General features: G+C 51.4%; 1 pseudogene; it reads right to left on the minus strand.

Annotated features, from left to right (window-relative positions):
• Positions 1–14,794, minus strand: part of LOC123067445 (cytochrome P450 709B2-like) — a 35,774-nt pseudogene extending 20,980 nt beyond the window's left edge.
• Between the last annotated feature and the right edge of the window lie 2,700 nt (positions 14,795–17,494).

Below are 17,494 nucleotides of genomic sequence, written 5' to 3' on the forward strand. Positions count from 1 at the left end.
TAAACCAATCAAGAGCCTTGACACCGGTACTGCTGTTAGCTTCATCAGGGAACTAATATTCAGATATGGAGTCCCGCACAGCATCATTACGGATAATGGGTCGAACTTTGACTCAGAGGAATTCAGAGCTTTCTGCGACTCCCAGGGCACACGGGTCGACTACGCATCAGTCGCCCATCCGCAGTCGAATGGACAAGCAGAGCAAGCTAATGGACTGATTCTCAAGGGACTGAAGCCTCGACTGATGCGTGATCTCAAACACGCGGCTGGAGCTTGGGTCGACGAACTTCCATCTGTACTCTGGGGACTGCGGACCACGCCTAATCGGTCGACCGGAAGAACTCCATTCTTCTTGGTCTATGGAGCTGAAGCAGTCTTGCCGAGTGATCTTCTCCACAATGCTCCTCGAGTTGAAATCTACAACGAAGCAGAAGCTGAACAAGCGCGGCAGGACGCAGTCGACCTTTTAGAGGAAGAAAGGGAGATGGCTCTGATCCGTTCGACCATCTACCAACAAGATTTGCGCCGTTTCCACGCTAGAAATGTGAGAGGTCGAGCCTTCCAGGAAGGGGATTTGGTTCTCCGAGTGGATCAGCACAAACCACACAAGCTTGCTCCTTCTTGGGAAGGCCCCTTCATCGTCACCAAGGTTCTCCACAACGGGGCGTACCGTCTTTACAACGTCGAGCATAATATCGACGAGCCCCGAGCTTGGAACGCGGAGCTACTCCGCCCATTTTACACTTAAGTTTTATCACTCGGATGAGTGGCAATAAAGTACTTCTGTAGTTCATGGACCTCAAAATAATAGTGTCATAGTTCCTCCATAATTTCTGTCACTTTTTATTTTTGTCCACAATAAAATTCCCCCTCAGTGGGTGACTTAGCTGCGAATCCGTTTCGCCTAAGTTTGTAAAAATCCTACCGAGTGGTAAGCCAGCCTTCCACTCGGAGGCTTAGCTGTGAATCCGTTTCGCCTAAGTTATCAAAATCCTACCGAGTGAAGAGCAGCCCTCTCACTCGGGGGCTTAGCTGCAGTCCAAGCACTCGCCTAAGTTGTGAAAATCCTACCGAGTGAAGAGCAATCCTCTCACTCGGAGGCTTAGCTGCAGCCTCGTGCTCGCCTAAGTTATCAAAATCCTACCGAGTGGTAAGCCAGCCTTCCACTCGGAGGCTTAGCTGCAGCCTCGTGCTCGCCTAAGTTATAAAAATCCTACCGAGTGAAGAGCAACCCTCTCACTCGGGGGCTTAGCTGCAGTCCAAGCACTCGCCTAAGTTGTGAAAATCCTACCGAGTGAAGAGCAACCCTCTCACTCGGGGGCTTAGCTGCAGTCCAAGCACTCGCCTAAGTTGTGAAAATCCTACCGAGTGAAGAGCAACCCTCTCACTCGGGGGCTTAGCTGCAGCCCTGTGCTCGCCTAAGTTACAAAAATCCTACCGAGTGAAGAGCAACCCTCTCACTCGGGAGCTTAGCTGCAGTCCAAGCGCTCGCCTAAGGTATAAAAACCCTGCCAAGTGGAGAGCAACCCTCTCATTCGGAGGGCTTAGCTGCAGCCCAGTGCTCGTCTAAGTGGACTAAAGAATAAGTCGATTGCAGCACTGGCACCTTGCTTTGAACCTGCAAAAGACATTCCGAGCCGAAGGCAATCGTATTCAAGCACCAAATCCAAGTTTGAATCGACATCTAAAGGAACCGAAAGTGCTCAGGCGTCAAGCCTGTTAAGGTTTGTCGGTTACAATTTCACTCGGCATACCGAGGCAAATTTAAAGCGTCGAGCCAGAAGAAGTTTTTTACCCCTCCCGTGGAGGGCTGGAAGGTGCAACAAATTCATCAAGGTCAATCCCGTCGGCGATCCGAGTGGCAGCTGCAAGGAAAGTTTCCATAAAGGATCTGAAGTCGTGCTTCTTGGTATTGGCCACCCGAAGGGCCGCCAGCTTCTCTTCTCGCGCATCTTTGCAGTGGACTCGGGCCAGACACAGAGCGACATCTGCACCACACCGAGCCGAGGACTTCTTCCACTCCTGCACTCGACCAGGGATCGTGTTCAAGCGGGCCATCAGCGACTCAAGGTCATTCTAAAGTGTCTCCTCAGGCCAGAGCGTCGAATCGATGCGAGATGTGGCGGCCTTCAGCCTTGCGAGATAGTCCACGACAGCTGCAACACGAGACTCCAGTCGGAAAACATCCATGGCAACTTCGTCGTTCACCGGAGAATTGATGGGGTCAAGGTTTGGCTCCAGTCGGCTGGTTTCTTCTTCAAAGTTTTGACAAAATTCTGCAAGGGTGGTCACTAAGTCAAGAGGATGGTCGAATGGAAAAATCACAATTGGAAATGTTTGCCAAGCATAGAGGTTTACCTTCAAGCATAAGAAACAGCTTCTTGGCAAGTCCACTCAGGAAGGCCTCTAGATCAGTTTTCTTCCCAGTCAGTTTGCTGACTTGGTCGGTCAGTGCAGCTTTATCAGTTTTCAGTCGACTGACCTCCTTGTTGGCAATCCCAAGAGCAGCTTTCAGATTGGTATTGTCTTGTTCAAGCTTGGTGACTGAAGCTAACTTCTCGTCGGCAAGCTTGATCTTCTCAGCTAGCTCAAGGTCTTTCTTCTGCTGGGCCTCCCTTACCTTACCTACAAGTTACAGCAAGATCAGATTTTGAAACAAGCAAGGGGAAAAGCAGTCGTCAGGGTCTCACCAAACATACCTTCGGTCTCCTCCTTTGCCTTTGTCAGCTTCTCCTGAACTAGCTTCAAGCTCAGCTCGACTTGAGTATGCTTGTGTTCCAGCTCTGAGTAGCGAGCCACAAGATCACAAGAGTTCTGCGAAGAACCAATCGACTAAGTGTCAAATATAATTCACTTCCGAGTGAAAAAGGGAAAAACACACGTTTCTAAGACTACAGCCGAATACAAGCATTCGACCGTAGTCTCGGGGACTACACCCAGTGGGTGCACTCAGCGTGCCCCCACTAATCCTGTTGAAGACAAAGTCGACCAGTCGACCTCAAAAAAAAAAGTGTGCGAGATGCATTCTCTAAGACTGTGATCAACTGCAAGCAGTCGACCACAGTCTCGGGGACTACACCCAGTGGGTGCACTCAGCGTGCCCCCACCGGTTTGTGAAATCCAGTCGACCAGTCAACTGACAGAAAGATTGACATTATAAAGCCTAAGGCCGACTGCCAGCAGTCGACCTTAGCCTTGGGGACGACACCCAGTGGGTGCACTCAGCGTGCCCCCACCGGTTTGTGAAATCCAGTCGACCAGTCAACTGACAGAAAGATTGACATCATAAAGCCTAAGGCCGACTGCCAGCAGTCGACCTTAGCCTTGGGGACTACACCCAGCGGGTGCACTCAGCGTGCCCCCGCTAACACGGAGTTTATTCGACACACCCAGTGGGTGATTACTATAAATTCCGGAAAAGAAAAGTTTTTGGTAGCATATCCAACAGAACAAACAGCGGTCGACTGACCTGGACATTGCTTTGGAGGGCAGAGCTGGCGTCATAAGCTGCCTGGCTCGCGTCCCGGATGGTCTTCAGCTGCTCCATCATGAGTCCCGCCTGGCGTATTGCCTCCTTCGCTGCGCCAGCCTGGTCCTCTGGGACGTGGTGCGTCGTGAAGAGGGAGGGCTGCTGAGCACTCGTCAGTGGATTTGCGAAGGACACCGTGTGTCGAGTGGTGTTCTCTTCTTCCACAGTCAGAATCTCAGGCGCCGTCACATCCTGAGGCACCTTACTGGCGGACGCTTTCCGACTCCTTTTGCGTGCCAGTGGTTCTTCATCCTCGTCGTCATCAGGGAGATTGATAACAGTATTGGGTGGAGCTGCGGAGAAGAATCAGGATCAGAGATCGCGAGTCAGTCGACTAAGAACGATGTTAAGAATACAGTACCTGGGTTCGAAGTTGCTGCATCCTCCATCTCGTGGTCATCAGCCCGGGCCGAGGTTTCAGAAGTAGCAGCACTGCAACTCCAAAGGATCAGTCGACTAACTTCAGCGTCGACCAGAGATAAAGTTCACACAGAATAAGAAAATATGAGCAGCACGGTTACCCTGATATGGTAGGGATGGACACCTTCATCTTCGGCAAGAGCTTGATCGGCTTCGACGGGGCCGCCCTGGGCTGCTTCGGCGCCTTTTCAGTCGGCACCGGAGAGGTGGTCCGAGGGCGCTTGGTCGACTGAGTGGCGGTCGCAACCCCCTTACCACGTTCGGTCGAAGGGTCGTGGACAAGCTTCGACCGCCTTTCTGAGCGCGGTGGTATGACCTCCTCCTCCTCTTCTTCCTCGTCCTCGACGTCGTCTTCATCGCCGTCATCATCATCATCGTCGTCATCATCCTCTGCAACATCCGAGTCCCATTCCTCCTCTTCCTGGCTCTCGCCCCCGCTCGCCTCGCCTTCCTCAGTCGAAGCTTGTGCCCCATTGGGCATCGAGTACAGCTCGGTGAGGGCCTAGCAGATGCCCAAACAAGGATCAGTCGACCAGTCGGCAGGGTTAACAGAAATGAATACGACAAGGGCGCAGTGGAGAGCAGAGCAAGTGTACCTTGTTTGGGTCGCTGTTGTGGTCGAGTGGAGGAATCCTTCTGGCTCCGCGCGGGTTGTCCTTGTTTCCGGTAACGGCTACCATCCATCTTTCCAGAGTGACGTCGTCGACTGCTTCTGGATGGACTCTAGTCTCGTCTTCGGTCCCACAGTACAACCACATGCAGTGGCTCCGGAATTGAAGGGGTTGGATGCGACGCCTGAGGAAGACCTCCAGAAGATCCATGCCCGTCACCCCCTCCCGAACCAACTGCACCACGCGCTCCATCAACATCTTCACGTCGGCTTTCTCCTCCGGAATCAGCTTCAGAGGGGAGGGCTTGTTCACTCGGTCCATGGTAAACGAAGGGAGTCCACTCGACTGCCCTGGCGTCGACTGGACCTGGCAGTAGAACCAAGTCGACTGCCAGCCTCTGACGGACTCGGGAAAGGTCATGGGCGGGAAGGTGCTCTTATTCCTTACCTGGATCCCCAGGCCCCCACACATTTGGACGACTCGGGTTCTCTCATCACCTGGGCTCGCCTTCTTCACGGTCTGAGAGCGACACGTGAATATATGTTTGAACAAACCCCAGTGCGGTCGACAGCCCAAGAAACCCTCACACATGGACACGAATGCAGCAAGATAGGCAATGGAGTTTGGGGTAAAGTGGTGAAGCTGCGCTCCAAAGAAATTCAAGAAGCCACGGAAGAAAATACTTGGCGGCAAGGAAAACCCACGATCAACATGAGTGGCCAAAAGCACACACTCACCCTCTTCTGGCTGTGGCTGCCACTCCTTCCCCGGCAACCTCGCAGCTCCGTGAGGGATCAAGCCCTCGTTGGCCATGTCGAGGAGGTCCTTCTCTGTGATGGTCGACTGGATCCAGTCTCCTTGGACCCAGCCCTTCGGCAGGCGGGATCTGGACGAGGACCCTCCGCGGCTGGTGGATCTCCCCTTCACCTTCTCCGACGCCGACGCCTTCTTGGCGCGCTCCAGCGCCGCCGTCTTCTCCTTGGCCATGGTCGCCGGAGAGATGCGCGAAGGGAAGTGGTGCGGGGGCGAGAGCGAGCACGCTAAGCTGGGAAGAAGGAAGCAGAGAGAGAGGGAGAATGCTGGGGCGCAGCACAGAAATCCTCGCCGGGCGCATTTATAAGGTCCCTTCCGAGTGGCTGACATGTGGGCCCGGTCGATCTAATCATATCTGAGAGCAGTTATGCAGGCTGGATACGTGGCGAAAAAGGCGGCGCAGAGATCGAGGCATCTATGCCCCGTCCCATCCGAACGCCGCGGTCCGCCCCGCTTCGCGCGCGCCCCCAAATTTCGCATCCCGCGGAATCCGCGAGCAACAAATCAGTCTGTCAGACGCGGTGTTTCCGGCGATCCGTCGCTCGGAGATCGTCGAAGCCCGAAAGATCACTCGATGCAAAAACAGAATGGATCGAGTCGACTGAAGGCAAATTGCTCCCTGTCAACGAAGAGATTCTTTGGTCCAGAACAGCGCACAACTAGAGCGCAAAGGTCAATCGGAAATGACATCGACTCCTTCTTCACTCGAAGCCTCAATCCATTCGGGGGCTAATGATGGGGTTATGTACCTAGGGTAGGGTCATGGACCTGATCCAAGTAACTTACCCTAGGACATCCTTAGAAGAGGTCGCCTTCCAGTCGACCAACGAGGATTCACTCGACTGGCCTAAAGGACTCGACCACGAAGACTCACTCGACCACCAGGAGGTCAAGAGGCACTCTGCACTGCAACGGCCTGTAATCAAGTAGACTTTATGATAGTAAAGGCACTTTATGTGGGGCGTTACCAGTAACGCCCCAGACTTAACTCACCTTAAACCCTCTCCTGCGTGGGCTGGCTAGGGTCCTGGCGCACTCTATATAAGCCACCCTCCTCCACAGGCAGAGGGGTTCGGCACCTTGTAATTCATACATTCATAATCCACTCGACCGCCTCCGGGCTCCGAGACGTAGGGCTGTTACTTCTTCCGAGAAGGGCCTGAACTCGTACATCCTTTGTGCTTACAACCTCTCCATAGCTAGGACCTTGCCTCTCCATACCTACCCCCCACTCTACTGTCAGGCTTAGAACCACGACACTCGGTGCGCCGAAGGAAGAACCGAGTTGACAAGCTCACCCGTGCTAATGGCACTGTTTGTGAAGACCAGGATGAGCTTGGCCAGATGACATCAGATTTCTATAAAAACTTGTATGCGTCTGAAGGAACAGTGGGTATGGAAGAGGTTCTATCGCATATCCCTTGTAGAGTTTCGGCGGAGATGAATCAACAACTTAATGCCCCGTTTTGTGAACAAGAAGTTAAGGAGGCATTCTTTCAAATGTTCCCAACCAAAGCCCCAGGCCCGGATGGCCTCCCGGCACACTTTTTTCAGAAAAATTGGGATATTTGTCGTGAAGAGGTGACTAGCATAGTATTACGGATTCTCAATGGTGAGGATTCTCCGGAAGAGATAAACAAAACCTTCATTGTTATCATCCCTAAGGTATCAAAACCGACACTTTTGTCTCAGTTTCGACCTATTAGCTTGTGCAACGTGATATATAAAATTGTCTCAAAAGTACTGGCTAATCGTCTGAAGCTCATCCTTCCGGAAATTATTTCTATGGAGCAATCTGCCTTCGTGCCAGGTAGACTCATTACTAACAACGTGATCACTGCCTATGAATGTTTACACTATATGAAAGTCAAGAGGGGGAAGAAAAATACTTTTTGTGCTCTCAAGCTCGACATGATGAAGGCCTATGACCACGTAGAGTGGGCATACTTGAAGAAAGTTATGGTCAAGCTGGGTTTCAATGCTATTTGGGTTGAACTGATTATGAGTTGCGTATCTTCGGTGTCTTTCTCAGTGTTGTTTAATGGAGGCAAGTTGGAAGAATTTAAGCCATCTAGGGGACTCCGGCAGGGTGACCCTATTTCACCGTATCTATTCTTGCTAGCGGCTGAAGGATTATCATGTATTTTGAAGGGCCGAAATATCACTGATGATGTTGCTGGGATCAAAGTGGCCCCCACTGCACCATGTATTAATCACTTGCCTTTTGCAGATGATAGCATTTTATTCGTCAAAGCCAATGAAGTGGGAGCCCAGCAAATTAAGGATTCTCTGGACATCTATTGTCAGGCGTCAGGACAAAGGATAAACATGGACAAATCTTCAATTTTCTTTGGAAAAGGTTGTTCTGACGCAACCCGTGGGCAGATTAAGGGACTCCTTGGGGTCCAAAATGAATCACTAGCGGAGAAATACTTGGGATTGCCCTCGTCCGTGGGTAGATCTAAGAATGGAGTTTTCAAATATCTCAAGGATAGAGTTTGGGCTCGTGTAAGAGGGTGGATGGAGAAGGCTTTATCTTGTGGAGGGAAAGAAATCTTGATCAAGTCGGTGGCTCAGGCGATACCCACCTATTCGATGGCGTGCTTCAAATTACCTCGAGGTCTTTGCGAGCATATAAATTCTTTGCTTAGAAAATTTTGGTGGGGCTGCAAGGACGGTGAGCGCAAAACAGCATGGGTTTCGTGGGACGAGATGACTAGGATGAAACGAGATGGTGGTCTAGGCTTCCGGGACATTGAGCTCTTCAATCTCGCGTTATTGGCTCGACAAGCATGGCGAATGTTAACTAACCCAGATTCCATCAGTGCCCAAGTTTTAAAGGATGTCTATTTTCCTGAAGGAAATATCCTAATTGCTGTTATTGGCTCACGCCCTTCGACCGTCTGAAGGTCCATCTGCGAAGGTAGGGATGTGTTGAAGCTGGCCGTAATCCGGAGAATTGGTGATGGAAAAGAGACACAGTTTTTTGATAACTGGCTCCCATGCGACCATAAGCTACAGCTGATTTGTGCAAGGAGTGCAACACCGCCAGAGTTTGTTAGTGAATTAATTAACCAAACCGTGCATGCATGGAACATAGAGGCTGTACGAGAGCATATGATCCCACCTGATGCGGACGTGGTGCTAAACATCCCGCTAAGTTCAATGAACTTGCCGGATACCTGGGCATGGCACTATGAGCACTCTGGACGATTTTTTGTCCGCTCAGCCTACCGGCTACTAGTGGAGACGAAGTGACAAAGAGAGGACTGGCTCGAGCACCGACCGGGCCGTCCGACCTTGAAAGAAATCGCCGGCAATGGTTTGATTTATGGGGCATCAAGGTTCCTTCTAAAGTTAAAAATTTTGCTTGGCGACTTGCTCATGTGTCCCTCCCGACGGGTGATGTAAGGCTATCTCAAAACATGGCGCAGGAGGCGACTTGTTCTATTTGCAATGCAGCTGAAGATTCGTGGCACCATTCGCTCATAGACTATAACATGGCGAAAGCAGTATGGTCACTGATGGATGATGATGTTGTGAATCTCGTTCAGTCATGTGATCAGGAAGATCCTAAGTTGTGGTTGTTCAATATAATCGAAGTAGCATCACATGCGGAAGTTGTGAAGGTCCTGATAACACTATGGTCCATTTGGTGGGCTCGCCGGAAAGTGATTCACGAGCAACAATTTCAGAGTCCGCTATCGACGTTCTCCTTTATCCAGCGTTTTCTGTCAGAGCTTGAAGGGCTACCAGTCAAGAAGTCTAACCAGCCCAGCCAACCCCGTAGGCCTGCCCGGGGCGGCTAGCAAGCTCCTGCTGTGGGAAGTGCCAAAATATATGTTGACGGAGGTATAGACAGACGAGAACGGAAGGGAGCTGTAAGTGCAATTTGCCGTAATGTGACAGGTACCTTCCTGGGCGCATCCTCAATTGTTTTTGAAGGTCTTACACATCCATCGACACTTGAAGCCATTGCATGCAGTGAGGCAATGTCGCTAGCTCTTGATCTAAACCTCTCATAGTTACAAATTGCTACGGATTGTCTACAAGTGGTTCACAACATCAAGGAGGATAACCCATGCAGTTATGCCGTAATCATCAAGGAGATTCTCGCGAAAAAGGTGTTGTTCCAGGAGGTGTCCATTAGTCATGAAAATCGAGCATGCAATATTGAAGCACATAGTCTAGTGAAAGCTGCTACTTCTCTCGAGAGTGGGCGCCATGTTTGGCTCACCTCACCCCCACCTATAGCTTGTATCCCTACAAACATTGTTTAAATAAAGTTATAATGGTGTTCTCAAAAAAAAGGAAAACCTCTTGACAATCATGGCTATCACGGTCTACACCTCGACCATGGCGAAATTCTGCCCGGCACAGATTCTCGGCCCATATGAGAATGCCAGGAGCGCATTGGAATGCTTAGCGGCACTCGAGACGCCGTTTTCGAACCTCATGGGGTTGAACTCATCGGCGTCGGCGCCCCAGACCTCTTTGTCCCGGTGCAGCATCATCAGCGGGATCGTTATCATTGTTCCTTTGGGCACCATGATGTTTGCGAGCACGGTGTCGGAGGCGGTCTTCCTCTGCAGATAGCCTAGGGGGCGTACAGCCTCAGCGTCTCCAAGAGCAGCATGTTAGGGCATCTCCAGTCGCGCCCCCAGGAAGGCCTCCCCAGGCATTTTTTTCACCCGGCGCCGAAAAAACGGTCCAGTCGCGTCCCCAGGAGCCCGATTTTTGCCGGCTTGGGCCGAAAATAGCGCCGGCGGACCCAGCCCGAACCCGGCGTGCTGGGGGGCGCCCGGGGGCGCCGGGCGAACTGTTTTGGCGCGAAAAAGCCGCGGTCCCGCCGCGTCAGCGACACGGCTCTCTTCTCGGCCCTTCGTCGTCCTCATCGCCTCGTTTCCCGCGGCGAATCAATGCCAAAGCTGTCGCGCGTTGCCGCGCCGGTCAGCCTACACCATTGATGCCTCACGGGCGGCGCAGTGAAGACCGGACGACGCGCGTCCCTCGCCCTCCCTCGCCCGCCACGCGTACACACGGTGGCACGCGCGCCTCGGCCTATATATGACGCGCCCCGGCGCACTCGGCGACTCACACTCTCCCGCCATCGTCGTTCCTCCCTCTCCTCTCCTCTCTTTCACCGTCTCCAGTTCACACCCATGGCCGAGCGCTTCCCAGGCGACGGCGCGGCGGCGAACGGCTTCGGCCGCCGCCATCTTCATGAAGACGAGGCTCACCTCCTTTACGAGGCCGAGTACCCGGTCCCGCCGGACATGCGGGTGCCCGGGGCGTGGAGGATCAGCGCGGGCGGCGTGCCGGTGCCCCCGGTACCTACCGGCGCGACGCGGCGTGCGGAGATCGCACGCATCCGCTCGAACCTGCCGCGTGCGGCGAGGGAGGGGCCACGGTACGTCCCCGACAGCCCGCTCTGGGACCCTTACTTCCGCCGCCGTCACGCCCAGCAGCTCGAGGCTACCAACGCCGTCGTGCCCTCCGGCAGGCTCAACGCCGCCGGCCGGCGTCGGTGGTGGGGCGTGCCTGGGCGCACGTTGGAGGCCGTCCTCGAGTACATCGAGGGCGGCAACACGCCGCGCCTCGAGTACCCCGCTCCCCCTTCCTTCTCACGCCGCTGGGGAAGCTCCTGGACCCCGAGGCGCATGGATACCGGGGGGTCCTCCTCCTCGTCCGGTGGCTCGCCCTGCCTCCGCCCCGTCAAGCCGGAGCCCCAGGGCACGCCGGTCAGCGCGCGCACCCGCAGCTCCGGCGTCTGCATCGGCGCCAACGCCTCTCCACCCACCGGCCGCTTCGTCCTCGTCGAGCCCAAGCCGGAGCCCGGCCTCCCCGCAGAGTACGAGGAGATAGCCCGACGCGGCTTCTCCGACGAGGACACCATGCGGTGGGCGCGGGACGACTACCTCCGCGACGAGATGGTCCGGCAGCGCCGGGCCCTAGAGGAGATCGCCGCCCGCAAACGTGGGCGCGAGGACGAGTACGACGTCGTGGTCCTCGACAGCGACGACGACGACGACGACGACGCCCCCGGACCGTCCAACCCGCCGCGCCAACCGGTGGAGGGATGCAGCAGGGACGGCGGAGGCGTAGGCGGGGGCGGCGACGACGACGACGACGATGACGACGACGGCGGTGACTACACGCGGTTCTACAGCCTCCTCGGCATGTAGAACTGCGTGGGCGGGCGGCGAGGCGAGCGGCGAGGGAGACGGCGGTGGTTGCCCGCGGTAGTTTTTTTTTTCTTTTTTTGTAAAATATGTTTAAGTTTGAACGAACTCGCCGATGTTTGCGTTAAATTTGAGTCGTTTTTGTGCCGTATTTGACTTTTTTGACTAACCGTGGGCGCCGCGACTGGGGGCATCACGCCCCCAGTGCGCGGTTTAGCGTCGGTGTGCCCCCAGGGGGCGATTTTTTGCCCCTCCTGGGGGGCCAATGGCTGGAGATGCCCTTAAGCTGCATATATAGCTATATGTGTCAGTACTTCCTTTAATTTGATTCTACCAAAAAAATTGTTGATACTGTCAAAGAACCACGACAAAAAATATGCAACAGACGGAGTACATTTTAGAGTACGTCCTTTTTTCTGAAGCTGTCGGAGCTAGTGATTAGCTAGACATAGATGGAGAAATTCATTGATGTACGGTACCTACCAGCTTGAGTTTGCCAAGGGACTCGATGCTGGCGCCGTCAGGACATTCTCGGCCCACCTCCTCCCTGACCATCTCCTGCCAGCGTGGGTATCTGGCGAGCAGGAACATGGCCCAGGCGATGAGGTTGGCGCTTGTGTCGTGCCCTGCCGCGAAGAAAGTCTTGCACTCGCCTATCATCTCTGCGGTGCTCAGTCTCGCAGCACCGGCGGTTGGCTGGCTGCATGCTTGCAGCATCAGCCCAAGCAGGTCGTCTCCGTAGATGCCGGTCGCCAGCCGCCGCGATGATCTGCGAGATCTTGCATGTCACAAGCTTGTCGAGCTTCCGCGTTCGGAGGTTGCGGCGTGTCGGAAGGTACCTTATACATACAGAAGCAAACCAATTTCAGTCGGATGACACTACGTACGGTTATGATGGGCAAGCAAGTTACCACCTGAATCCAGGTATTGGAGGATCCGCCAACGCGTATGCCGCGAGCTCCAGCAGCTCTTCGCTGGCGACGAACACCTCCCAGGCATCCTTGTAGTTGTCCCCCAACATCACTCGTGCGATCACGCTCATGGCTATCTCGCCTGAGTCGTGCCTCATGTCTATCTCGGCTTGCTGGCTGTTCCCCGCTTGCATTTTGGCGCACCACAGGTCCATCGTCTGCTGTGTGCACTCCCATGCCATTGCTGACATGGACTGATGAACAGCCAAAAGTAAAAGCATCTCCTTCAGATCATGTTAGTACAGACTAGCTAACGTAGGCCCAACAAATAAATTTAACTAAGTTACTACCTCCGTTTCAAAGTAATTCAAGTTTTAGATTTGCCTTAAGTCAAACTTCATTTCCCGCAAAAAAATCATCAAACTTCATTAAGTTTGGCCAAATTTATATGAAAATCTAGCAACATCTACGGCATTAAATTTGCTCCATTAGATTCATTATGAAATATATTTCGATATTGTATGTATTGATATTGTAGATTTTAGTACAAAGTTGCTATAAATTGGGTCAAATTTTAACAGGTTTGACTCAGGACAATCATAGAACTTCAATGATTTTGAAACGGAGGAAGTAGTTTACCTTGATCTTCTCTTGGTTGAAAGCTGGGTGGACGAATTTGCGGCGCCGTTTCCAATCATCTCCATTTGCCAATATGACCCCATTGCCTAGGACTGCGTCCAAGCTAGGATTCATGTAGTCCTTTTGGAACAAGTCCGTCCTTTCTGTCAACAGTTGCTTCACTAGGTCCATGTCAGTAGAACAAAGGGCTGATATCGGTCCTAACCAGTAGAGAAATGTCTTTCCTGTTGGAGTAAAGCTGGTTATGCATGTATGCATACATACAGAAATGCTCCATCTGTACCATAATATATGACATTTTAGCAGTATATTTTACGTCCTCAAACTCTTTTTGAAAGTTGAGAAATTGTCCCTCAACTCCAAAACCATCACAAGTTAGTCCCTCAACTATTTAAACCGGATACTTTTTGTCCCGTCCTAATAAGGTTTAAGGTGGTTTTACAGTGGCGTGGACCCTGTTTTAACCTAAACAGACCACGTGGCCTGGTTTTGACTAAACAACACCTGCCAACTCTCTCTCGCTCTCTCATTCTTTCGATCCCCTTTCCCTGAGCGGCGGCGCCGGAGGCGGGCAGTGAGGCGTGGCTACGGCAGCGGTGGCGGCGTGGCCTGTCAGTGATTGCTGGCTGAGCACAGCTGTTGTGGTGGTGGCTGCCAGGGCACGGCGGCGGCGACCTTGAGCACGCCAGTCTTGGGCAACGGCGGCGACGCCGATTCCCTCATGGTCGGCGGTGATTGAGGCATGCAGTTGCGGGTTGAGCACGGTTGCGTTGTGACTGCTGGCTGGGCACATACTTATTTGTTGTTGTCTGTTCTTATGAATGGCTTATTTGCTGCTGCCTATTCTTATGTGAGACCTCGTTGATTGTAAGCTATATTCAGGACTATTTCCCTTTCACATTTAGTACTTTGTCAGACTATGTTCACTAAATTAGGTCCAGACTATGTTTAGACAATTTTCCAATAAATTGGGTTCAGACTATGTTCAACTAAATTCAGTACAATACTCTGTAATGTTCAAAGTATGTTCAGTTATATTCAGATTTTGTTAAGCTATATTCAGTACAGCTGCCTTTCTCTTGTTCACACACAAGTAGTAGAAGTGCAAACACTTTCCTTGTATCTTGTTCTCACTTGTACACACGCACACACACATACTTATGCATAAACACTTAATTGACGTGGCAGTCAAGCCAGTTAACGTGGCCCATTTCAATCAAAACGGGGTTCAAGTCACAGTAAAACCATCTTAAGTGTTATGAGGGACGAAAAGTATCCAATTTAAATAGTTAAAGAACAAAAAGTATTCGGTTTAAATAGTTTAGGGATTGACTTTTGGTGGTTTTGGAGTTGAGGGATGATTTCTCAAATTTGAGAAGAGCTTGAGGATGAAAAATATACTTATCTCAAAAAATTACCGTAGTCGGACTCCCATTTTCGGAAGAAGAGTATCACGGTGGCGACGCAGTCGTGGGATACTACGTCAAGACCCTTGGCTCTCCCGGTGGCCAGCATCCTCTTTAGCTCCGGCAGGGAGCCAACCAGGAACCTGTAAGGCGGCCCTCGGATCCCCTGCCGCCGGAACCACGAGGTCATCGTGTACGGCCTCCAAACTAGATACCATACTGCCCTCGAGGCCAGCAGTAGCGTGAGGACAGTGCCCAGGGATTGCCATAGATTAGCCTCCATGAACCTACACACTCTTCTTGCTTGTGACTATTCTGGTGTAGGGAGGAGGGATATATTTATACAAACTAGACGTTCCACACTAGACCTAACGCATCCAAGATCTATCCTTCTTTTAGGGTACCAACCAAAGAATTACACTCCGGGTAGAATAGGCCCTCAAGGGGAACGCTTGGATACTCAAGATCAACCAAGTCGCGGTTGTAACCGCCGCCCACATTAGGAACTTTTCACCTTTTGGATGTTTCTGAATGATGTCCACCTTCATGAGCAAACCGAAGATACCATCGTCTAGAAGCACGCGAACGACGGGATATACACGGCGGCCACTGCATGCAAGGCTCAATTTCTAGGCTTGACTCTTTCCCCCTTGGACTGTATGGTTTGTAAGGCATGGGCACCTTCAAAGGTTAAATTCTTTGCATGATTGGCAATGCAAGATATGATTTGGACTGCTGATCGTTTACAGCGACGAGGTTGGCCAAATTGTGGCCTATGCAAACTTTGCAATAGGGAGCAAGAAACGGGTGCCCACATTTTCTTAAGTGACGCTTTACAATTCAGATATGGAAGTCTCTTATTGAGAGGCTTGGTCTTGCGTACATAGATACATCCGAGTGGCACATGGATGAATCCGTCTACGAGTGGTTGGACAAGAGAACCGACAATCGCAACCCCAACCGACAAGTTTTGGCCTCTCTCACCATGCTGGTCTCATGGATCATTTGAAATGAAAGAAATGCGCGGGTGTTCCGCCATAAGAGTGCGCCAACGACCATCCTTCTCATCGCCATCGTCGACGAGGCCAAGCTTTGGGTGACCGCGGACACAAAGAAATTAGGAGATATTCTTGTGGACGAGTAATTGCCATGCCATACTTGTGGGTGTTGTAAAACTCTAACCTCTATTCCCTTCTTATTTAATTGATGAGGCAAATCTTATGCCTTTGTTTTGAAAAAAAAAACCTAAAATCTAAAAAGTGCATATGCACTATTTAGAGACAACGAGCGGCTGGCTCCTGGCCGCTCGATCCCGCCCCCCAGTCGCTACACGAGTCGGCCAGGTGCTACCTGGTCGGGCGCTCTCAACCGTGGAACGGCTGGCAATTTATCGCTACTAGAAGAACACCCGTGCGTTGCAACGGGGCCACATTAACTTTAAAAGTTCAATATTAATATTCTCATATATATCAAGTGACATTGGCGATCTTTTTTATCATCAATTCCTCACACACACTCTCTGCCTCCCTCTTCCTCACTCTCTCCCCCTCTCCCTCTCTCTCTCTCTCTAACACACACATATCCATTTTATTGGGTATGGGACCATAATCCATCTATTTCACACACACAAGCTAGTACATAACAATATGGATTATGTGTATTATATTTGCCACCACAACTGAGGGAATTAATTTCATGTAAATCGGCCAGCCACAGCTCCAAGAATACGCGGAGGAGGTGGCCCGGGTCGGCGTCGGCGCCATCCGTCACGGGCCACGGGCCCGCTTCCAAGCGCGTCTGCGCGTCGGCCACCCACGCCGTGTCCTTCAAGTGCCACTTCCACCGCACCAACTCACAGGGTCACGGCCATGGCCAGGGCCAGGGAAGCCGCCCTTCTTTGCCCCCTTCACCGGCCGCGGCCAACGCGGTGCCGCGGCACCCGGCCTCGCCGTCCTCGTCCTCCAGCACCGTCGCGACCCAGTGACGCAGCCCAAGCATCGGCCTCGAGAATCAAGAACGCTCGACAACGTAGAGGGAAGGAAAGATCATATACATGTCATAAGAAAGGGAGTTTATTTACTGCTCCCTCGATGTATTGTTTCCTTTGTTTGGAGATTGATTACCATCCGTGAGTTAAGGTAAGGTTTACGTGATTGAGCGATTTTTTGAAAATCAATTATTTGTTTTCTAATTAATGTAACTGAGTGATTTAAGGTAAGGTTAATTAATTTAGATTTGATCTTTAGAGATTGTTCGTGATTGATTCTACATTACTAAATAACTTGCGCCAGTATGAAAAGTTCTGATCTGTTTAGATTTCTTTCGTTGTGTGAGAGGGTGACGCGAAAATAAACCGATGAAGTGAGGGGAGGGAACGAAAAAAATCTACGAAAAAAAACCAGCGAAGGTGGGAGGAGGTACCAAAAAAAACCATGGAAGGTGGGAGGAGACTACCAACTGTTTCATTAGGAGTAGAAATTATTAGAGATTAGAGATTATTTGTTTCCTGAAAATCTATTATTTGTTTCCTAAAGCAAATTGCATTAATGAGAGAGATTTCGTAGATTTGGTTAAGGTAGGAAAGAATCTATTATTTGTTTGCTAAAGCAAATTGCATTAATGGGAGGGATCCGTTGATTTGGCTAAGGTAGGAAAGAATCTATTATTTGTTTGCTAAAGCAAATTGCATTAATAGAAAAGATCCGTTGATTTGGCTAAGGTAGGAAAGAATCCATTATTTGTTTCCTAAAGAAAATTGCATTAATGAGAGAGATTTGTTGATTTGGCTAAGGTAGGCGGTTTTTGCGGTTCGTGGCGGCTTAGTGTGAGGTGGGACGAGGTACCAAAAAAACCATGGGAGGTGGGACGAAAAAACCTGGGAGGTGGGAGTTGTCCCTGGTTAACCTACGAAATTTCGTAGATTTTTTTAGGACGAAAAAAAACCGTGGAAGGTGGGACTAAAAAAACCTGGAAGCGAGACTAC

This window comes from Triticum aestivum, chromosome 3B, assembly GCF_018294505.1.
Source record: "Triticum aestivum cultivar Chinese Spring chromosome 3B, IWGSC CS RefSeq v2.1, whole genome shotgun sequence".
Lineage (NCBI taxonomy): Eukaryota > Viridiplantae > Streptophyta > Magnoliopsida > Poales > Poaceae > Triticum > Triticum aestivum.